Raw genomic sequence first — 23,637 nt, 5'->3', positions numbered from 1 at the left:
GAATCAGGTTTTACTCACTCTCATTACACAGCTGAATGCAGGCTTGGTGAAGCCCTAAATGAACGGCTGCAGTTGCTAATTGTTGACCTGATTTTTGCATGAACCACAGTTCTGTTTCTGAGCCGCTGGATCAATGCATAACCTAGAGGCTGAATCAGCGATTACACAAGGAAAACAGCAGGGTCCTCTTTTGAGATATATTAAGGTTTTCAGGTCAGGGTAACATTTTTACCTTTTTAATGAGAAAGAATGTTTGTCTGCTTCTCAGTTCAACACCAGCTCAGAGAGAGGACTTCTGCCCCAGGGCTGAGTGTTAACATCCTAAGGAGATGCCCTTTCTGCGGCTGCTTTTTCTTGGTCCAGCTGCTGCTTGGTTTCCCTAGATCCCTGAACCGGTGGGAGCTGGCAGGTCTAGGAGACAGGAGTAATAACTGCTGACTACAGGGGCCAGCTGGATCCACAGACTCGCCAGTGAGAGGAAGGGAAGGCATAATGGTTTGAAACACATGTGAACCAAGCTCTTCCTGTTCTGGGTTTAGTTGCCTTACTTTCCTAGGAGCAGTCTGAGGGCAACCAAGTGTTGGACATGTCTGGATTCTCAAAATGCAGGCTGGGCTTAGACAGAAGGCATATAACCCTCTGAAAACCCTTTGTAGACCGTTGATGCTTGTGGCTCTGGAGATTCCCCCTTTTCTAGATGTTAGCACCCCTGGTGTCAACTTCCATGGTTCACCTTCTCCAGGTAGATGCTGGCTATTTTTCAGAATTTTGTCCTTGGCTCAACTCTAGCAATGGTTTTTATATAGACAGAAAAAGTGGACAGAAACTCAGATTTCTCTACTGACCTTTTCTAAGTTGAAAGGTGAATTTCACAAAATGTTGTCTGTGCCTCTGAATCTCTTTGGTCCCTTCAGTGGACAAATGACTATCAAGCAGAAACCTTTTGCTGTTGACACACAACTCCAGGTCTGCCAGATAGCCTGATTTGTATCTGTCACTGAAAGGCAAAGAAGCTGAGTGTGAACTCCTATGGATGGAGATCATGTTTTAAGCCTTTGAATCTGTCTGGTTAGAGGCTGCCTGCCCTGCCTGGGCTGCTCAGTGTATGCAGTGGGTTTCATTCAATGGAGAGGCGGGAAGAGGATTCCTGCCAGAGGACAAAGCACTCAGGGAGCCACGTGAACCCGGTGCTGGCACTTCACCGAGTCCATTTTCAAAGCAGAAAGAAATTTCATAGATGTAATTTAGAGGTCTGGGTGAAGGGAGGGGGCGGAGCAACTTCAGCCGGCAGCTGTGGACCATTTCAGGTGGTGTGCCGAGCTTTTGTCATATCTGTACATAACACTCCAGTCCTATACACAGGGCAGACTTTGTTAACCTGACTTGTCAGAAGTTGGGATTTAAGTAGTGTAGCATGCTTACAGTTACTCGGGGGTAACTCTGCAGGGGTGGTCTTCCATTTTCTCTACCCCTAGCCCAAGCCTTATAAGGGTGATGAGTGACAACTCATGGCTTTAAGGCACATGGTCTGTGCATGGACAGTTCAAGGCTCACCTCCATCACTATCTTGGGCAAGTCATTTGAATTTCTTGGTTCTCTATTTACTTTCCTGTAAAATAGAAATGTCCCTTGGAGCTCTAATAGTCTCCATTTCTGCTAGTCCCCAAAGGATGAAATGTGCTACCAGCTTACTCCAAGATATGACCTATAGCTTTGCATTTCAACAGGCCATTTCTTGAGTGGGTTGTGTTAAAATTGTCAACCTTGTAGGACCAAAAACAGTTCTGCAAAAAAAAAAAAATTCTTTTATGATTTTCTTCCTTGACTTATAGTTGAAAAATGCCAGGGATGACATGGCACTAAAAAAAAAAAAAAAAAAAGTGCTCAGGAAAATTCACTGAACTTTTCCCCTTGGCCCTGTGCTTATTTTCATGTCTCAGTGTGTTTCAATGTACAACTGAGTTGTTAATGTTTTCTGTTTAATAAACAGAACATCTGTAACCTCTGCTCCTGATGTTCTCGGTCAGTGTGGCTCTCAGTTAACAGGGAACTGGTTTGAACCGCAGACCTCAAGGTCACTTTCAGTGTTCTTTCATTTGCATTCTGCATATGATTCACTGTGTTAATGCTCTCTCTGAAAACACCCGGCTTTAAATATATCATTGCTTCCTCTCTTGGGCCCAGGACAAATAATGGAGCCCACGCCACATGGAGTCCTACGCTGGGTTAGCACAATGCTTCATATTTGGGGAGCTGTGTTCCTGGGGCTCAAAGAGTGACATTCATTTAACCTTCAAAAGTAATCCTCTGAGAACTGATAAATTAGCCTCCAGGGTCTGCCAGCTGCCGAATGGACTACTTTGGCATCTAGACTTGAGAACCACAGGAGTCCTAGGGTAACCCAGGCTTTCTTCCGAGCTTCAGTAGGGCCTAGGCTGCACAGGGGATGGGCTGGTTCTGAACTCTGCCTGAAAGGGACATCTCGAGAGGCAAGAGAGAGCTGGTTGGGGGCCCTGCCTATCAGTGAAGCTCTTGCTTTTCCCAGAGCAGATATTTGGCACAGTTGTCTCGGTGGAGTTAATAACATTGGAAGAAGGATGCACAGGGGATCCTGACTTCCACAGCAGTCACCCCTCCCTTTCTATAGTTCGCATTTTCTGTCCCCAAACTTCCCACCTCCCCGTCCCCATTGTCACTCGGAAGGACTTGTCACATTTTTGCTCACTATATACTTTTCTTCTCAAGTGGTTTTATTAGATAATCTATTTTTACATTTTTCTTTTACATTCACGTTTTCAGTTTTGTCTGGTGTGTTTAAAAACTTCAAGGAGTTCACAGTAACAGTCGAATCCCTTTTCTAGAGAGCTTCTTCCTTCAGGTGATTTTCCAGAGTCTTCGGGTTTCCACGCTGATTCACTCAGCGCAATTTATCAGCATCGACACTCTCACTTCCTTTCCTGCTGTGTAAGCAGGCACATTATTGGTTATTTTCCTTAAACAGAAAATTATGGTAGAAAAATTTTAAAAGATCTACAAGAAAGTAATATGCTGGTGACTTCAACTGATACTTTAGGTAGAACGTGTAAATGGACACAAAATAGTTAAGCAATAAAAGAATATACACAAAACAAAAACCACAGCTCACCGGTTGCTGTGCACAGAAGGATTTGGGGGAAAGGGGAAAGTAATGCTGTGGCAATGCGAGAAGTAAACACAGGCTAAAGGTCTTGGACTAAGCAGGAGAGAAACTTTAACGTGGCCCAGAACCTGAATTAGCTCTTCCTAACCTTGGTGTCTTCCCTGTTACCAAGGAGTTTATGCAAAATTGCAAACAGCCTGTGAGAGTTTTTGGAGACTTTGATCCTTGATATGCAATCTAAAGATCGAAAGATTATCTTTGCTCTCTAATTAAATCTCCTCTAACCTTGTATGGAGCACTTGCAAGGTGAGTAGGCAAGATCTAACCTGTTGGGTGAGGTAGATTCTCAGGAAGACTGGGAGAGGTCACGTCCTGCAGAGGGGAGACGTCTATGTTTGTGTTTTCATCAAGAGTTAACTGAAACAGACGGAGAGTGAAACACATGGAGTGTATTTTTTTCCTGAGATACTGATGCTGACGGGAGTAGCCCTGAAAACAATTTCAATCTACCAGGTTAACAGGAGTGTCTGTTTCCATAGACAATTAAAAGGACAATCCGTTGTCAGGACCATATATTATATCAGCACCGCAAAGCAAGCGACTAAAGGCACAAAATCATACCATGACTAAAGCCCAAGGTAATGTGTCAGTCCAAGCATTTGTATGAGCTGTCTTTCCCTGAGGAGGATGTACGTGAGGTTCCAAGGGTTCTTCGCGATCTCCTTTTTCCTTCCCTTTGGTGTATTTGCTAAATAGTTCTATGATGTTAGGGACCTTGCAGATATTTTGTGCAACCAGTTCACTTTGAGGAAGTGGAAGCCTCAAAGGGTTAAGTCATGCCTTCGAGGCTGTGCAGCTAATTAGTAGCGCAGAAACACTCCCCCGCTCTGATGCCTGGAACCGCGTTTTACACCCCGATGAGTAATCCTCGTTGACTTTGCTCTGCTTTCCTTGTGCCTTTGCTGCAGTTCACATGCTGCAAAGTGGAGATGAAGAAGTCTTCTTTCACATGAAATATTTCTTCCTTCTGGGGAAAGATGGAGAGAGCCTGGAGCAGTAGATGAAGCCGTCTCTCCCAAGGTGGGGTGATTGGAGGGGACCCCAAATTACCATCTATGTCAGTTTCCTAGGGCTGCCATAACAATTGACCACAAACTTGGTGGCTTAAAACAGCAGAGGTTTATTCTGTCACAACTCAGGAGGCTGGAAATCTGAAATCAAAGTGTCTGAAGAGGAGGGGAAGAATGCTCTCTTGCCTCTTCTAGCTCCTGGGAGTTGCCAACATCCTTGGAGTTTCTAGGTTTGTAGCCGAATCACTTCACTCTCTGCTTCTACGTCATGTGGTTTTCTCCCTGAGTGCCTCTGTGTATACCTTTCTGTCTCTTATAAGGACCCTGTCATTGGACTTAGGGACCTCCCGAATCCAGTGTGATCTCATTTCAGTCCCTACCTTGATTCCATTTGCAAGGACCTTCTTTCCAAATGAGGTCATATTCTGAGGTTTTGGTGGACACGAGTTTTGGAGGGACACTGTTCAACCCACTACATCATTTATTCTGAAATAACAGCTAATAGCTAGAGCCCAAACCTAAAGCATTATATAAAAATGAGGAAATAATTTTTTTTCTGTTTATGGAACCTTGTGATGGTCCACTGCAAACCAGAAATTCCGAAGTTAAAACTCCCTTGCAAAAGGCTAGAAGGTAACATTAAGCACTCAATAAAGGTTTAAGAGAATAATATATTTCTAGAGTGTTCTCCTGTGCCAGGCATCAGTGATTTACTTGGCCTATTTCATTGAATCCTTTCAAAATCCCCGGGAGGCTGGCACCGTCATGGTCTCTACAAGTTAGGGAACCGAGGTTCAGCACGTCTGAGCACGCTGGCCAGCCTTACACGGCCGAGCTCTTAGTCTCTCTGCTGGCTGCCGGGCCCCACACCTCTGTGTGTCTCCCTGTAACCTGTGGAGAAGTGGAAATGTGACCACCGGATGTTGAAAATGATCGGTAGTCGGGGTTCCGGATCTGACGGGGCTGATGGCTTAGGATGGGGATATTGAGGCAAGAGCTGATCTTGGAAGGCAGGCTGCTTGAGGTCACTTTCTATCTTAAGTGACAGCAACCACTTGAGTGATACCAATCCACCACTTAATAGCCATGTGCATTAGTTTCTTCTTGCTACTGTAACAAATTACCACAAGCGTAGTGGCTTTAAACAACACAAATTTATTATCTTACCATTCTGGAGTTCTAAAATTGAGGTGTCAGCGGGGCTGCATTCATTCTGGAGGTTCTAGGAGAGAATTTGTTCCTTGCCTTTTCCAGCTTCTAGTGTCCACCTGCATTCTCCAACATGGGGCCCCTTCCTCTCCTCACTCCAACCTCCACTTTTATTGTCACACTGATCCTCCTGCCTCCCTCTTTAAACAGCCTTTTACTTGGACCCATCTGAAGAATCCAGGATAATCTCCCCATCTCAAGATGCTCATCTTAATCACACTGGCAAAGTCTCTTCGCCAAGAGGGTGACACAAAGGTTCTGGGGATTAAAACATGGGCATCTTTGGGGGACCATTATTCTCTTGACTACACTATGTCATCAGGGGTAAATTACTTAACCTCCCTAAGGCTCACTTTTCTGTTCTAAAAAAATGGGCAAATAATGGTGACTTAATATATTGAGCCATGGTGAGGATTACATGAGATTATTATGAACGTATGGCATGGACAAGTTAAGATAGCTGCTGTTAATAACATCACTAATGGTTAAGTCATGAACCAGGAGCTATTGTTATGAACTAAGGTGACAGAGTGTCCTTGGAGTCTGTAGGGTGATAAATATGGGGACGGTGGTCTCCACCCAGGACTGAAATACATGACAGGTGCCCTCATTTTGCATGTAGGCAAAGCAAAGCTGAGTGAGGTCCAGCCTCCTGGAACTGGCAAATTGGGACCTGGGAAAACAAAGGGTTTTCCAACTCTACTGAGAGTATTTCCTCTTGTGCCTAAGAGAATTCTGAAGATTTTAAGAAAAATTGAGTGAAGTATCTAAGCCGAGAGACTCCTTTGTGGAGGTCCCCCAAAGACTGGGAACAATTGAATTCAGGCCAAATCAAAGGACACTGTGAGGCTGCAAAGTAATGCCCCAGACTGAAGTTTTACCTTTGAGAACTTTGGAAACAGTCTCTGACTTTTCTAGCATTGAGCCAAACGGCCTACAGTAGCACAGCACCCCCTGGCTAATTTATTTAGATACAGAAACTGACTCAGAACTAAGAGTATCTGCCCAACCCCAAGTCCCCTCCCACCATCGCCTTCATCCCCGTGAGCGCTCTTTACCTGTAAGTGACGTGCGTGGTGTGATTTATGCAGGAGAAACTCAGTCCCCAGTGCTCCCCTGCCCCTCCATCTCCTCACTATGAGCTCCTGTGGGTTAAGTCTTCCAGTCTCCAGGGGAGCCTTGCTAAAATGCAAATACTCTTGACAGAGTAACACTCTTGGGCTCCACGGGAAACTTTAAGGATCCTTTCGTTCAATATCATTTTATCAAGGAGGAAACTGAAGAACTATGAGGATTTAGGGCCAACTACAAGCTTAGAAGAGGCAGTCACCCACCACACAAGACCACCCTGCACTTCTGATCCAACTGCAGATTCAGGGGGTTCCCAAACCACGCTCAGATCAGATAATTTGCTAGAGAGACTCACAAAACTCACTGAAAGCTGCTATATTCGTGGTTATGGTTTATTGCAGGGAAAGGCTGCAGATAAGATAGTCAAAGGAAGAGACACTCAGGGCAGCACCCAAGACGGTTCCCAGTGCTAAGCTTCTGTTGTTCTCTTCCCATGCAGTCAGGACACACCAGTCTCCCGGCATTGATGGGTGATGATATGCGGGGAGTACTGCCAGCCAGGGCAACTCACGCAAACCTTGGGGTTCAGAGTTTTTGTTGGGGTTCCATTATATAAGCATGATTGATTGATAGGCCATGTGGTGGATCTCAGTTTCCAGTCTCGAGCCACCTCTGGGCATGACCCAGAGCTGTCACCTAAATCACATCATTGGTCTTTCTGGGATGGCCTGTCCTCACTTTAAACCCAAACACTTCTATATGGATTACCCCCTAGAAGTCAAGGGCAAATCCAGACCTTTTTGGGGCAAGGTTATATTCTATACTCCATTATCCTGAGTTGATATGAATGACTCAATCAAAGTCACATGGTTTAGCCAAAATATTAAAACTCAGTAATCCTTCAGTGTCTTCAATGATCAGTACAGAAGCAATATAGCATAGTGGTTAATGGTTTGGATTCTGAAATCAGACTGCAGGGTCAGGCTGCAGCTCTATTTACTACTGTGTGACCCTGGACAAGTTCCCACTTGCTTTGTGCCTCAGTTTTCTCACCTATAAAGTGGGGATAATAATAAAACCTAACGTAGAATCAAGACATGCAAAACACTTAAAGCAGTGTGTGGCACATATTCAGTCCTTGGTTACTTTAGTTTTTAGTGTTATTAAGCAGAAGAAATGTACAAATAAATCATAAAATAAAATGTATCCATAATTCTCTCGTCTTCCCACATAACTGACAGAAGGGTATCTGTGTTTCCAAACCTTTTCTATTCATAAAAAACAACAACAAACATCATATTACACATAGTTCACAATTTTACTTTTAACCTAAGATTTTAATCAACCATTTATTACTTCCACATTTATAAGAACTGTTGAAATTGTATAATTATTGAATGAATGTGGAAAAGCTGAGCAACAAAATAACTACAATTTTTGGTTGCACAAGCATTTACTACGTGAGCAGTTGAAAGCCACCTGGGCTAGAGAGATGGAAAAGTCCTTTTGTGTAAAGTCACAGTAACAAATGTGTGTCCCCCAGACAGTCCTGCTCCAGCTCTGTGATTCTTTCAGCACATAGGAGAATAGTATTTGTCAGGAAGTGTTGCTTTCTGAACGTCGAGGAAGGAAAATAACCTTGTGGAAATTTCTGCTCACCTCCATGGCAAATTTCCAGTTTTCCAACTGTGCAGCAGCAAAATATTGTTTTTAGCTGTTACGACTAGAACTGAAAAGAGTTGTGTAAAAAAAAAAAAAGAGAGAGAGAGAATTATGTTCAATCAAGGGGAAATTTGATCAAGTTCCTAGTATGTGCTGGGCACTGGGTCACCTGGAGGAAAACAAAGTCAAGGAAGACCTCGTGTGGGGGGGCCTGGGTCCCCCAGCCTACTAGGACATGAATGCCCAGGGCAGCACAAATGACATGCTAAATAGATGTTCAGCCCCAGAATGTGGTGCGGTGTTAGAAGAAGCATTTAATTCTGTCTGGGCTCTATTACAGTGAAGATACTGGGCTCTGCCTTTGAAGATTTCTGGGGGCACCCTGGTCAGAGAGGGCACCTATTCTATTAAGATGAAAGCATGACACCACAGGAGTATCCAAGATTGGTTACTGCAAGAAAGAATTGCTGAATCAAAGGCGGCGAGACATGTGGTCACCATCCAAGGGAAGTGACCCAGTCATAGGCGTTTCCTCCTCACTCACGTGAGAGAAATTAATGTGTATCTTTTGCGGGGAGGCAGGTGGAAGTGCCTTGAAACATTATGCTCTGACAAAAGCAACTCTTTCCTCCATTTCAGATAGAGAGCTAATTGCTTAAACTAAGAACAACAGGCATTTACAGAAGCACTTCTTACCTTTCAAGGGAGCTTGTAGGGTTATCAGCATGATTTGTGCTAAGAGCAACCTTGTGGGAAGGGTAGGATGGGTGACATGAAACCAATGAGGACAGGGAGGCCCCAGGTCGTGGCTGATCTTGTAGCATGCTTAGAATTCTTTGTATTTCATCTCATAAGACTCAGCTCTCTGGATTTCTTTTTTCTTCCTTCCTTCCTTTCTTTCTTTCTTTCTTTTTTTTAATGGGCAAGAGTCCAAACTGCGAGGCACACTGGCACCATTTACATTTTAAGAGGCTTAAATTTTCAATTTTCTTTTCCATTTCATTGGAACATTTTAGAAAGTCGCACCACTTTTTATTACACTGAATTCTGAACATATCTTACCACTTTGATCCCAACCCCTGCGGAGCCTGGGCAGGGCTGGACTTTGAGGGAGTCGGTGAGGATAATGAGAAGCACAGCAGGCAGAGAATGTTCCGTCAAGCGGAAGCAGCGAGCCCGACACTCCCAGCTGGGGGGACCCCGCTGTGCGAGGGAGACAGCAGGCGAAGGATCTGGATACTGGGTTCCCGCAGCCCGAGTGCTCACAGCCTACCTAGCATGCCCTCTGCGGCTTAGGACACTTCCCAACTTTACCTTGTCCCCCAGAGCGCTGTCAGAGGGCAGCCTCCTCTCAGCTGAGGCTGATGAACGGCATAAGGCTGTGTGTCATTGGCTTCCGTGACTGACACTGATGGCATCTCCGGGCTGGATTTCCATCTGCATCTGGCCCTCATTAGAGTTCAGGAGGAAGAGTTAGTGGCTCCATTAAAATTTCCTAACTTATTTTGGTTTCCCCCTTAAGCGACTGCTTAATTGGCTTGTTTCCCTTGAGACCAAACATTTTCCTGTGGGGGGAGCAGAGAAAATTAATAACTTCTGGAATATAGAACCATTGGGCCAGGATTTTGGAAAGCAATCTCCTCTTTCTGAGGTTCTTCTTGGGAGGGAATCTTGGTTATCACCTTAGCGGGCCTAAGTCCTGCATCCTAAACGTTGCCAGAAGTGACCTCTGATGACTTCCATGTCTATCAGTTGAACAGGTGGAAAACGAACAAGCAACGAAGCCAACAGTGAAAAAAAGAGAGACCTGTGGTGGTAGGTGAGCGCTCCCAAGTTCAGGCAAAAATAGCCTATTGTTCCTGAGAAAGCTCAGAAAACGCACACACAAATCAACACCATGTAGCTATTTCTCAGCAGTGATTTCTTTGTCCCTGCCATCAAGTCATCTGCTCTTTTGAGTTGACAAACATGAAGAATGTGCACAAAAGGGGTCTTCACCCAGCATTGTGAGCTCACCCCTCCATTCGAGTGTTCTTTTGAGTCTATTGTGAGTAGTTTACCAAACAGTGAAAGACAGTCTGCAGAATTTCTATTTTAAGTAAAAATGCTTGGTTTCGAGTTTTCCTGCCTCTGTTAACAACTTGTTCAATATTGTCTCCTCTCCCAGGAAAATCATTATCTTGGTGGTTGATGCTAGGACCTGTTCACCCCTGCCTCTTCTTTGCTCCTTTCCAAGTCAGCCATGCACATTGCTTTATTCAAATGTTCGCCCTGTATTTACTGACCCGCTCTGTGTCCTGTGAGAACCTGAGAGAAGTCCAGGGTGACTGAGGACTGAGCAGGAAGCACAGGGCTCTGCAGGGACTTGGGAGTTCTGCTCATTGAAGAGTTCAAGCAGTGCAGTGAGAAGAGGTTAGGTCGAAAAGGATCACTCTAGCTGTTGGATGGAGAATCGATTTGAAGAAAAGGTGTCTGCCACAAAAATGGAGTAACGGGGAGTGGGGTGGGGATTCAAGTTCTGTCTTGACGGGAGAATTGACAGGACCTGCTGATAGATTGGATGGGAATCGCGGAGAGGGAAGTATAAAAATGACTCTTTCCCCTCTGATTTATGTCCTGACTGCTTAGTTAATTTCGCTTTAGGTGACCTTTCTCCTATGACTGGGTAACGTGTCTCACTCCCGGGCAGAAATGAGCTGAACTGGTTCTTCTACTCTGCTCCAGGACCTTGACTGGGAGAGGCAGGTCGATGCCACGGGAGATTTCTCTGGCAGAATAAATACCTGGAGGTTTTTTTTAAATTCCAGATCTTATAAAAACTGTGAAATTATTTGGAGGTGACTGAATTCACATGCTGTAACCATGATTATTTATAGATTTTACATTATATGTGGTGAACAATTAGAGACATAATGATTTCGGTTATAAATATCAGTTCCTCTTCATGAAAGAGTTGGCTTAAACTCTGTATTAGTGTCAGCTAGGAAAGGGTTCTGTCCTGAAATTTGTTTCTCCTCCAGGTCTGGAGATAATTTTGTCTGTTTGGTTGGTTGCCCTGTATTGGCTTGCTCCAGGATGTCTGGGGAGTATTCACGTCTTGATTTTTGGCCTCTCAGGAGTGACTCTTTTCTTTTTGCTTCGGCAAAGAATGTCAAATGCACTTTGAATAGTGAATGTTTGTCAGTTGACTTTCACGGAAGATTTTGCTTCTCTTCAAAATGCTTTTAAGATTTCATTGTGTATTTTATTAGTAAATAATCAGAATTAATAAGAAATGTAATAGGTACTATGCATCAAATGGCAAGAAACTCTGCTTACAGGGGTGTCATCGTCCTTCTTCCAAGGTCATGCGGTCAATGAGGGGTAGGGACAGAATCTGAACCCAGGGGTGCCAGTTTCAAAGCCCTAGCCCTTGGCCATTGCCTCCAGCGGCTGAGGGAGGTTCCCGGTAACCTGAGACCCCTGGGCTGAGGTTTCCTGTGGTGGCCATTCTCTGGGGTGATCTGTGATCACCATGTGCTTTGGCAAGTGGAGGGGCATTCTAAACCACCTAAGGAGGAAACAGCGGCTTCCTCCTTGGCAGCCCAACTGAATTAATCTCTTCCGGGTCTAACATCCTGCGGGTTACTCCACATCCTCTTCGATTTTATTTTTCTTTTTTAGTCTTCCTCAGTTACATTAAAAAAGAAATCCTTTTCCCCCACTTTGTCTTAATCATTCCTTCTCCAAGCCAAAAAGGACAATTGAGTCATCATGGCTGATAAAAGGAAGAGTCAGGGATGCAGTTTTATAAAAAAAAAAGAAAAAGAAAAAGAAAAAAATCCATTCTAGACTTAGTTCTGCCATATGCTTACTGTTTCTTAGATTCTAATTATGGATATTATCTTAGATAAACCATTAACTGCTTCTTCACGTCAAAGCACAGTGGCTGGTACAAAACAGGTACATAATCTATGGCTTTGAATCTAATTAGGGGGGTGTGAAGCCTTCATTCATGGGACAAACATGTACTGAGGGCCCTCTCTGTTCCTAACACCATGCCGGGGGCTGGGGTGCAAAGATGAGGCTGAGATTTAGAACATCCAGGGTCATCTGACTTGGATTCCGGTCTTGCTCTGCCCCTTTCTAATTGTGAAATTTGGAAAATTACTTTATCTCTCTAAGCTTCCGATTTCTCATGCAACAATTGGGGCTAATCCTAGGACTGTTAGGAGGATTCAATGAAGATGTATATAAACCCCTTAGCACAGTGCTTGGCGCATTGCAAGCTCTCAGTCCCGATGATATTACACAAGCGAAGATCAAGGGGAAATGAAATACACCATGGATGTACTTCATTTCAGCAAGCGAATATTCACATGCACACACACATCCGTACATGGGGGATAGTGATTTTTAATGTTGGATAAAAGAATATATATTCACTGTAAGATTATATTTATGAAACAAAACAATCCATCTTCTATGGAGTACAAAATGTGGGAAGTCAAACTCAGCAATGTCTTTGCGGCCGCAGATTCGCAGAAGAGAGCAGGGATGTCCAGAGTGGAAGCAGGAGAGGGGACAGCATAAGACAATATCTGGAGGTTAAAATTTCAGCTTGTCAGAAGAGAATAAGAGACCTTGAACCAAAGGCTCTCAATGTCTCTTGGTGTTTCCATAGTATATGAATCTACTTTTAAAAAAGGCAGATTTCAGTTTTGATATAAATTTAGACAGTGCTGCAAACCACAATTAACTGGATTTTCAGAGTGAAGACAGACATGACCCAGTGATGTGTGAACAGAGAAGTGGCTGGACAGGGACAGGCATGGGATCCGGCCACTGCGACAGCTTTGCTGCTTGGTGGCCACCCAGTGGCTGGCGTTGGGCTGAGGTTTGTGTAGAGTCCAGGGCAGAGCATCTGAAGGATACAAAGAGTGTGGGCCAGAGTCCTGAGCACTCAACATGGGGTGACCCAGAGATCAGGACGTTCCTACAGGCAGGCTGAGCATGACAGCAGAGCATCCGGTGGAGGTGGTACTCAAAGTCCAGCAAGATTGGCAACAACAGGGAAGAGGGTCCGTTTGGGCTCGGAGAAGGGGACTCAAACATGGTGAGTCTTGTTTATAGACTTTGAAGTCTAGTCCCTACAAAACTCAGGTCTTTGTGGCCACAGGACAGGACTTGTTAAGGCCACCTAGAAGGACCCAAACACCTTTATTTAAGAGCTTCTTAGACTGGAGGTGGGACTGGACCTGTACGTAAGGGTCAGATGTCACTTGCTGGGAGAAAATAGAGATCTTCAGAGGCTGGGAAACACAGAATTCCTTCTAGAATCTGCACAAACAGTTGCTACTCTTGTCTCTCCTTCCTATTTTCTACTTATTTTACTAATGCTCATAGTGCTTTACTTAGTAAAAAACAAAACGTAAATCTAACACATGCTGTTAAAACTACTTCCTGCATCTACTAACATATAATCGGAAATATCCCAGGCAGCCCCAAGCTTCAATTGAATTTATTGTTTTCAAAACACAGAAGCCATAAAACCAACTTCATTTTTTAAAAATAATTTTTATATGTTGTTTCCTGCAAATTGACAAATTGAGGACAATCCTTTGCACATTTTCCAGTTTGGGGTTTGGAAAGCAGTGCCTGTTTTTAGGAGTCTTAACAAAGAGCATTGTTGCTGGGTTGAGGAAGTGGTCACATGGGTAACATTTTTCTAATGAAAAATGCATTCCAAATTTGAAACAGCCACACTGGAAGTTCCTTCCATGCAAGATCTCTTTGGAACACACCATAGTGCGAGACACAGAGCCTTCTGCAAAATGGCGCTCAGTCTGTGTCAAATGCGGTTTCAGCAGGGAAGGCGCTTCAAGCCGTGCCTCCTCCCAAACTGGAACCACTGAGCCCGAGGGACTTTATCCTTGAAATCAAAACAGGGCCAACCCTGCCCAAGGCAGCACACTGGCCTTAGACCTTCGGCCTTTCATGCCTATCTAGTTTAAGCCCGCCTCTTCCTTTGAACAGCATGCCCTGTTTTGAGAGGGGAGGTTCCCCTAAATATCTTCAAGTATTTGTCCAGCCACATCTCCCGCAGGTGGAAGTGCCCGCTACTGAAATGAGACCAAGCAACGTACCATCGTCTCTCCCTCAGCCCCTCGGACCCTCCTCTCTGCCCACATTTCCTGTGTGGTCAGTGTCATGCCTATCTCCCTAGGTGTCCAAGTCAGCATCACAGAGCCATCTTGCCCTCAAGGACAAATCTGTGCTTCTGTGCAAAACTATGCATCGTCTAGAGGACGCCCCTCTGAGTATTCTGAGTCCACGGGGCCCATTGCACCACTCTGTAAATCGTGCGTGACCGCCAGAATGCAGAATGACTCTTAGCTCTGGGTGTGCCAAGTCTGTCCTGTCTCGTGGAGGTCCCGACTCCCCTCCCCCGCTGTGGGAGAAGCTAGTTCTGCCTCCATCTGCACATTCATTTCAATATTCCTCCTCTATAAATGTGTCTGTTTTTCAATTTCTCCCTGAACCAGTTATAACATCTGCCTGCTTCCTTCTTTATGAGTGAAATAAAATCTTTAACTTGTGTTCATTTTATATCTTTATGAGTCATGATTTTTACTTTTTTTTTTTTTTCAAAAATTACCTTTCAGCACTGTCTTTTTCTGACTCGCCTCCTTCTTACCCTTCATTTTGTTCACTCTGTCCTCTCTGTCTAAATGTCTCTCCAGTGTATCTCTTTCCCTGCGACCCCCACTGCTGCTACCCCAGTTCAGGTCACAGTCATTTTTCCCAGTGACAACTGTAACAGCCTCCTAGTTGACACCTTGTTTCCAACCTTGTCCCCTCCTCCCCCACCTCCCCACATTCTATTCTACACACTGCAGCTCCTTTTTAAACTAAAATCTGAACCTATCCATCTCCTGCTTAAAACTCCTCAAGGGCTTTGCATCACCCTAGCCCACTGGCCATGTGAAGAAGTTGGGCCTTTAGGCTTCAGTGTGTGCTGACCCCACTCACATCTCTACCTCCCACACCCTTTCCTCTCCAGCCTGCAGGACAATCACTATTTCTGTTAACACCTTTTAATTCCTCGCTGACTTCCGGGCCTTCTCTTGTGCTCTTTCTTCCGTCTGCCTCTCTTCCCCAGCCACTTCCACGGGGCTGGCTCCTAGGTACCCATCACATCTCAGCTTAGATGTGTCAGGGAGGAGAATTTTTTTCCCCTGCACCCTCCTAGGCTCAATGTCTAGGGCCTGGGAATCAAACTGAAATAAGACAGCTTAACAAGAGAAAAATCATTTTCATTATGCACCTTGCATGGAGATTTATGGAGAAAATGGGGCTCAAGGAGGTGGCAGATAATTGGGGCTTACATACCATGTTAAGCTAAACAAAGGAAAAGGGGTTTGGGGCTCCTGAATAGGGGCAGAGAAGGGGAGGAAATGCGAGATAAATGAGGATCATCTTGTTATACACGTGAGTTGTCTCCTGAGTAGCTCCCTTCCTGGTACAGAGACATCTTTACAAACGGAATTTTACATTATAAGTGTGAATTTCCTTTTCAAAAGAAGGCATTTCTACTTTATTTTTAGGCAGGTGGGGAAGGTAAAGAGCTTTTCCTACATCTGCAGGTTCTCAGTTGCCTTTAGCTCGAAATCATCCATGTGCCAAAGGGGCATATTTTGGGGTGATGTATTCCGGTACCCCTCAGATGTCACTTTCTATGAGAAGCTTGTCTGTTTCCGTCCTGTTCTTTCTCTACAGTATATGACACACCGGGGGCTACACTCTTCCCCGTACCCCAGGGCTGATCTCTGTAGTGACATGAATTGTCTTAACTCTTGTAGCCACCAGTGCCTAGTTCAATACCCCAATAAGTATTTTCTGGATGCACTGACGTGGGGCCTGGGCACAGAGTGCAGCACAGGAATGTGGTGGTGATTTTGTCCTATGATGATTTTGTACTGGTTTTAAACAGCATCCAGAACTCATCCTCCCCAGTCTCTTCTTTTAAACAGAGAGGTTAATCTACGTCCTTGGAGCTCACAGCTGGCATTGCCGCTTGGCCCTGTAAGTGTAACTCAGATCAGCTGTAGAGTCCGGCTTCTCCAAGTGTGGCCTGTGGGGGGAGCCTCTCTGGCATCCCCAGGGAGCTTATGAGAAATGCAGAACTTCAGGCCCCACCCTGGACCTCCTGAGTCAGAATCTGCATTTTAATAAGATGCCCAGATGATTCAGATACACATGAAAATTTAAGAAGCGCTGGCTGAGACCCCATATTTACTAACTGGATGATCTTGGGCAAATTACTTAACCACACAGACACTTCAACTGTAACGCCGGGCTTCTTACTTCCTATGTACCTCCCAGGGCTGCTGTGAAAAGAGCCAATACACACGAAATGCTTAGAAAAATGGCATTTAGTAAGACCTTGACAAGTATTAGCTTTTGATAATATGACAGCAGACCAAAGAGTAAGACAAATCGTTGGGATGTCAGACACCCTTGTGAAGGGCCAGCCTGCAAATTGGTGCGTTCTTGTGAGCCCAAGCTTGAAAATCCAGTTTGGAGATATATTTCAAGGAGTTTATTTTATTAATGTTTGACTCTCTCACTTAGGAAAGATTCATTTATTTTGTCGTCGTCTTCAAAAAAGACTTTATGACTACAGCAGGAGCGGTTAAAAGACAAGGCCAGGTCATCTGGCCTTTTTGAGAATTGTTCTATGTGAAAATATAGAATACTGTGCATTTTTTCTTGCTCACTGTCAATTCCTCATGGTGTCACGTGACTCCCTTGGCCTCTGTTTCCTCTCTCTTACTTCCCTGTCTCCTCTATTGCCCCTATTTGGCCCTCACTCACCTTACCAGATAGTCATTTATCCCACTGGGTTTCTCCCCCTGTGAACTGAGCTGTTCCCTGTGACCTGGACTAAGAGCCTTCAGACTGGGGCAGGCTGGTGGCCACTCGCTGCAGCAGTGGTGGAGAAGCTGGACCAGACTTGGGTGGCAGTTCCTGTGTCTTTACACTTTTGCTTTCACCAAGCTATTCTGCGGTTGGCTCAGAGCGTAGACTCAAGCTGACCTTGAATCATGATAAAGCCACGGTAACCTCTGTGGCTGTGTGGAGTGGGGAAGGGTGAGGCTCTAGACAGCTGTTGAGCTGCCTGTGATGTCTGCCTCTGAGCTAGATCTGGGGCATATAGAGATGAATGTCCCAGGGGATGACTCCGAGAGCTTGCTCCATGATCTGTGATGTTATCAAGATCAAGAGGACTAGAACAGGTTATTTTGTGGAAAGTTCTATACCATGAAGTAGGATGGGAAAACTGATCATCTCACCACTAAATATGTTGGTATGTATCATTCTTTTTCACTAAACTCATGCTTGATTGCTCTCTTACCTGTCTATCTGCCAATCTTCATAATTTTTGTTACATAAATGGAATTGTTACATATGTATATCTTATTCTACAACTTGATTCTCTCACTTAACAATACATCACAGGCATTTTTCAGGTTAGTATTTAGAGCAACACTCCATCCTTCTTAAAGGGTACACGGTGTTGTTGAATGGATGTACCATAATTTATTTGATACTTCTCCTTGTATATGTCATGATGTACATATGCAAGAATTGTCATAGAATAAGTTTCTAGATTGGATTTATTAGGTTACTAGGTATGCATGTGTTAAAGTTGAAGAGGCAATGCAGAAATGCCTTCCAAAAAAATTCTGTACCAATTTATATGCCTACTAACAGTATGTAAAAGTTCCAGTCTCCCCTCCAACCCCTACTTAAGCTTTTGTTTATCAGTATGAGGAGAGATGTCATATTTAAGATTTTTATTTCTTTAGTAGATTGGATATCTTATCACATATTTTTTTTTTTAAAATCATATATTCTTCTGCCATTTGTATTTTCTCTGGGAATATACAAATGTGGGCTTTGGGGGGGGGTTGGGTCCTTTTCTTAAGTTTGTATAAGTTCTTTGAAGAGTATGACCACTGACCTAATGTCTTATACATGATGCAATATCTTTTCCCCATCTATCTTTTATTTTTAATTTGATTTTTTTGGCCTCATTTTTAAAGGCTTCTGCCTTTTAAAAAATATATTATATATTCACATCTGCACATTTTCCTTGATAGCTTCTGAATCTCACGTCTTGTTTGTGAAGGTCCCCACCCCCACCTCAAGACGATAAAACTTAATACAGAACCTTAAGTTCCATACATATATATAGGAATGATTCAGTTTGGTTCAGGAGTACTATTTTATTAAAAAAAAAAAAAAGCTACTGAAGGCCTTGAATTCACAGGCAATACATGTTTGTTAAACAGTTAAATGACATTCTTTAAAAGGAGGTTTGTTTACCAAAACATTGATGCTAGACTGAGTTCTCCAGACTAGCAATAGTTTTGTGAGTCTTCTCAGTCATGTCATTTGATCTTTTTCAAGAAAGTGAACTTTTGAAAAAAATTCTCGGTAAAGCTGAATGTACTAAGGGTATATAGATGGCGTCTTTTTGCTTTTTTTGGTGTCAGTAACTGTCGAGCTTCTTGGTGCAGGATTCAGGGTCTGGTCATCTCCCCACATCACATCCAGGGGGCAGAGTTTTTCAAGCGAGGGTTCTCAGACACGTTGCTGGAATTCCAGGTGCTGCAGTCTGGGGACTTGTGGGGGCCTGTAAGAGGCCTCTCAGGGAAGGTACCATGAGACAGTAAGAGATGGTACAGTTTAGGGAAGTAAAAATGAATGATGGATGAAACTGGCTCATTTTAGACACTACATCCTGGACAGAATCATACCCACATGTGCCGGAGATGCCTTCTTCCAGCCAGCCGTAGCCTCTCCTCTCCACATTTCCAGCTTTGGCAACAAAAGTGCCCTTCTAAAGCAAAGACCTTTTAAATATTTCATGGCCTTCCTCCTTGGATATTCTGAAGGGCTCAAGGGAACCAAATCAGAGGACAGTTTCAGAAGGCCTAACGTGGCCTGGTGCCTGGTTTCTCCATGGGGTTTTGGTAACCACTAGACCCCACATATGTGGGTGTGAGGCAAACAGCTGGCTTCCTTGAAGATGGGTACCGGCTGGCCTGAAGCACCTTAAACTTAGTCTGAAAATCGCTTGGGGATCTAGCTGACACTTACCTACTGATCTCAGCCATAGGTGGGCATCAGAGTCTTTGGGGATAAAGGGTTCAGGGTAGGTGGAGAACCGCAGAGAATCCTCCATGTCTCCAGGCTGAGCCTCCTCCAACCCAAGACGGCCTTCCCATTTCTGTTTGGGGGCAGCACAAAGCCTCCTCTGCCTAAAAATACCCCTGTTCTCTCTTTCCCTCTCGCCTGCATCTGGTTGGGTTGCTCTTTCCTTCTACGTGAAACTCTGCCCTCAGAGTGGCCCCAGGGGAGCAGGTGGGCATGACAGAGGGAGAAAGGCAAGAAACGAAGGTGAACCAGGGCAGACAAGGAACAGCTGCACATTATAGGAAAAAGCGAGAGCCCCACTGAAAAGTGGGCAAATAATTCACACGGACAAGCAATTCACAGAGCGTATCAGTTTCCTCCAGCTGCCATAACAAAATGGTAACCCCAAACTGGTGGTGGGCAACAACAGAAATTTACTGTCTCAAAGCTCAGGAGGCTAGACGTCTGAAGTCAAGGTGTCACCAGGGCCAAACTCTCTCTAATGACTGTTGCAGAAGGTTTCTTTCTTGCCTCTTCCAGCTTCTGGTAGCCCCAGACATCCCCAGCTTGTGACAGTTCAGCTCCGGTCTTTGTACAGTGTTCCTCTTATATCCCTTCACGTGGTTCCTGTGTGCAAATTTCTTCTTTCATAAAGGACATCAGGCATACTGGATTAGAGCTTATTCTAACGGCCTCATTTTAACTTGATTACATCTGCAAAGACCCTACTTCCAAATAAGGTCGCATCCTGAAGCACTGGGGGTTAGGACTTCAGCATGCCTCTTCACGGAGGACACATTTAGCCCGTTACACAGAGGAGGAATTTCAAAAGCTCATAAGGTTGTGAAGAGATGAGCAAAACCATTAGCAATTAGAGAAACGCACCGTAAAACAGCACTTTTCTTGTATTCGACTTGAAAAAGTTGGAAAGCTAGCAATGCCAAGTGCTGTCTGGAATGGCAGGACACAGAAATACTTGTGCTCTGCGGGTGGGAGGGAGTGTAGCCTGGAGCTGCCTTTCTGGAGAGCAACCTGGCAGTACTTGGTTAAATTTAAAATGTCCCAGCAATTTGGCTTCTAGGAATGTATCCCAGAGAAGTTCTCACACAGCGCCATCGTGAGACAGGCACAAAGATGTTTATTGGAATCTTATTTTTGGTGGCAGGGAATTTTTCACATGTCTTTTTGTGTGTGAGATAAAATGTACAGAACTAAAATTTACCATTTTAACTCTTTTTAAGTATACAGTTCAGTGGCATCAAGGACGTTCACATTTTGTACAATTATCACCAGCATCCATCTCCAGAACTTTTTCATCATCTCAGATTGAAACTCTGTACCCATTAAATAAAAACTCTTCATTCCCCGCTCCCTCCAGCACCTGGTAACCACTATTTTACCTTCTGTCTCTATGAGTTTGGCTATCCTAGGCTCCTTATATATTTCAGTTACTCAATATGTATCCTTTTTGGCTTATTTCACTTAGCATAATGCCTTTAAGGTTCATCTATGTTGTAATGTAGATCAAAATTTTATTCCCTTTTGTGGTTTAATAACATTTTACTGTATGCGTATATTGACTTTAAAAAAAAATCCGTATTCATCTGTTGATGGACATGGGTTGTTTCCACCTTTTGGCTATGGCGAATGATGCTTCTGTGAACATTCGTGTACAAGTATCTGAGTCTCTGCTCTCCATTCTTTTGGGTACATACCTAGGAGTGTAGTTGTTTGATCATATGGTAATTCTATGTTTAAGGACTTTTTGTGGAACTGTCACAATGTTTTCTAGTGCACCATTTTATGTCCCTACCAGCAATGCAGGAGGTTTCCAGTTTCTCTACATCCTTACCAACACTGGTTATTTTGGGTTTTGATTGCTTTTTTTTTTTTTAACAACAGCCATCCTAATGGGAGTGAAGTGGTATCTCATTGTGATTTTTGATTTGCATTTCTCTCATGAGTAATGAAGTTGAACATCTTTTCGTGTGCCTCTGTAATTTTTTAAAATGAATGTTGTGTGTGTGTCTGTAATTGTTTCAAAATAAAAACCTTGTATCTATCATATAGAGGTCTATCTCTCTACCCATGTATCCATATATCCCACACAATAATACCATTTTGCTAGAACACATACAAATAAAAAGACACTGATTTAACAGATTAGAATGCTTGCCTGTGAGGAGAAATGAATTTGGAGATAAAACTTTGGAGATAAAGATTTGGAGATAAAGCAAATAAACAAAGCAACAGAGGGCCATTTAGGGGACAGCGATGATAATGTGCTATGAACTGAGGAGAATAATTAACTCCCATCTTTGCATATTAAATCCGAAAAAAAGAAAAGAAAAAGGGAAAGCATAGAAAAGTTGTTTTTAAGCCCACAGTCCTTTCTGGTCCTGCCCTGTCTTCACCCTACAGTGCTGGCTGCCATCTAGAAGCTGGTCTGTCTTCCTAAGCCCTCAGGCTTCCTTCCCTGCAAAGGGAAGTCCCAGCTGGGGAGCAGTGGAGGTGTGGGTCCTCTGGGTGGTCCAGATTAGAGTCCACAGGAACCAGCAGTCCCTGGCTTTCTTCCCCTCCCCGCTGCCGGGTGCTCGATGACCTAGGGCCTCAGCCTCCTCTTCAGCGCAGTGCAGGAATGCATCCTCTCTAGGGCCCCCTGTCACATTCTAGGACCCTAAAATTCACTGTGCGCCCTGGACTTTGTTCCTCTCCCCGGGCCAGCAGAACACCTGGGTGGCTCCTGCCACACTTTGTACTGTGAGCTGCCCAAAGGAACTACCCTCATTTGCAGGTGGAAAGAGGGGACAGGTTGTTCTTGAAAAGGTGACTTCAACTGGTCTAAAACTGGGGAGGACACGAAAGGAAGTTAGTTTTTCTTAGGAAGCTGCCACTTAGACAGCTTCAGCGGTGGTCCACTGCCAGTTGAGACCAGCTGGTACAGAAAGAAGGAATTTATGCAAGGGTGTCATCAATTTTTTAAAAGCTCAGAGAAGGTTGCCCCACAGGTTGGAGGTTGGGGAGAGGAGAAAGGCCTGTTTGTTTGAACACCATTCAAATACATGGCTTCTTCTGAATAAATACCTCTAATGGCACTTTCCAGAAATCAACTTTAATAGCACGTATGTGTGAGTCTCAGCCCAGAGTGCTGTGCTGGAAAGGGTGCCAGCTCTTCTAAGAGCAGCTTCCCTCACCAGGATGCATGAGAGAGGACTGATCTCCATTATTTACTTTACAGCAGGGACACTTACCATTCTGTTCCACTTAGGAAATGAGGAGCTGGAAATCTTTTAATTAAACAACTTGGATTGTTTGTGGGGTGAAGACTGCCTGGTGCTGAGCAGAGGGTGTGGCAGGACAGCAGCTCCCCCTCCAGGGGAGCCGCAGGGTGGTGGGCCCAGCCCGGTGGCTTGCAGAGTTTACCTCTTTGAACCTGCAAAACACCTTGGCTCCAAACTCAACTCAGCGAAAGTCAATTTGTGCTGGAGGAAATGAATTTGGAGACTAGAGGCAGGACTTCTGGGAAATTACAGGTGATAAATGCCCTGTAGGAGCCGGAGGTGGACTTTCTTCTTCCTTAGCATCAGCACTCAGAACCAGAATGACAGACAAGCCACATTAGATGCAGGGGGAAATAAATAAATTCAGGAATTCAAACTCCACTTCCCAATCTACTTCAGAGAGCCTACTTTCAGTATATAAATCAGCACTGGTTGGTTTTATTGCCATTTAAAAAATTGCAAAAACAAAATGTAGGGAAAAAATGAGAAAGGTGCATCATTGGAAAAAAGAACTATAATGTGTATTGCTTTTAACCAATCTCTCAATTCAACAGTCTTTAATGCTACTGGAAAACCTAGCGTGTGCATATGCAATGGTACATTTAAGCAAGAATATAACAAAATTACCATTTTTAACAGTGACTCCCACATATGCTGGCACATAAGGGGATGACCCCAGAATTACACTGGCTGGAATTTGTACCTATTGGACCTCACAATTTTTAGGAAGTACAAGAAATCACACAGGCACAGTGGCCTTTGGAGAGACTTTCAACAGCCCTCCCAAAGCCAGCAGAAATGGTGCTTTCAACCTGGGTTGAGGTGCAAAAAATTGAGTAGGGCAGCCAGCCAGTGTGTGCATACACGCACACACATGCACGCGCGCACACACATGCACGCGCGCACACACACACACACACACACAAACACACACAGTACATTGCTTGGCATGGCTGGGCTGGTGCTAGGTTCACCTCAGTGAAACCCCACCAGCATTCTGTGTGAATTTTCCATGACAGTA

General features: G+C 44.2%; 1 long non-coding RNA gene across 2 annotated transcripts in view; it reads right to left on the bottom strand.

Moving 5' to 3' along the window:
* Positions 1-7,788: 7,788 nt before the first annotated feature.
* LOC123618645 (uncharacterized) overlaps positions 7,789-23,637 on the bottom strand; it is a 28,366-nt gene continuing 12,517 nt past the window's right edge. Inside the window, exons 3-4 of one of the 2 annotated variants that reach the window (XR_012503342.1) lie at positions 9,466-9,716; positions 7,789-8,218 (exon numbers count right to left, since the gene is read on the bottom strand). This is a non-coding gene — a long non-coding RNA (uncharacterized LOC123618645). The remainder of the gene's footprint in view (positions 8,219-9,465; positions 9,717-23,637) is intronic. The other variant, XR_006727097.2, reaches the window with a different exon arrangement.

This window comes from Camelus bactrianus, chromosome 30 (assembly GCF_048773025.1).
Source record: "Camelus bactrianus isolate YW-2024 breed Bactrian camel chromosome 30, ASM4877302v1, whole genome shotgun sequence".
Classification (NCBI taxonomy): Eukaryota; Metazoa; Chordata; class Mammalia; order Artiodactyla; family Camelidae; genus Camelus; species Camelus bactrianus.
Note: the sequence above shows the minus strand (reverse complement) of the source record. Positions and strands in the feature narration are given on the sequence as shown.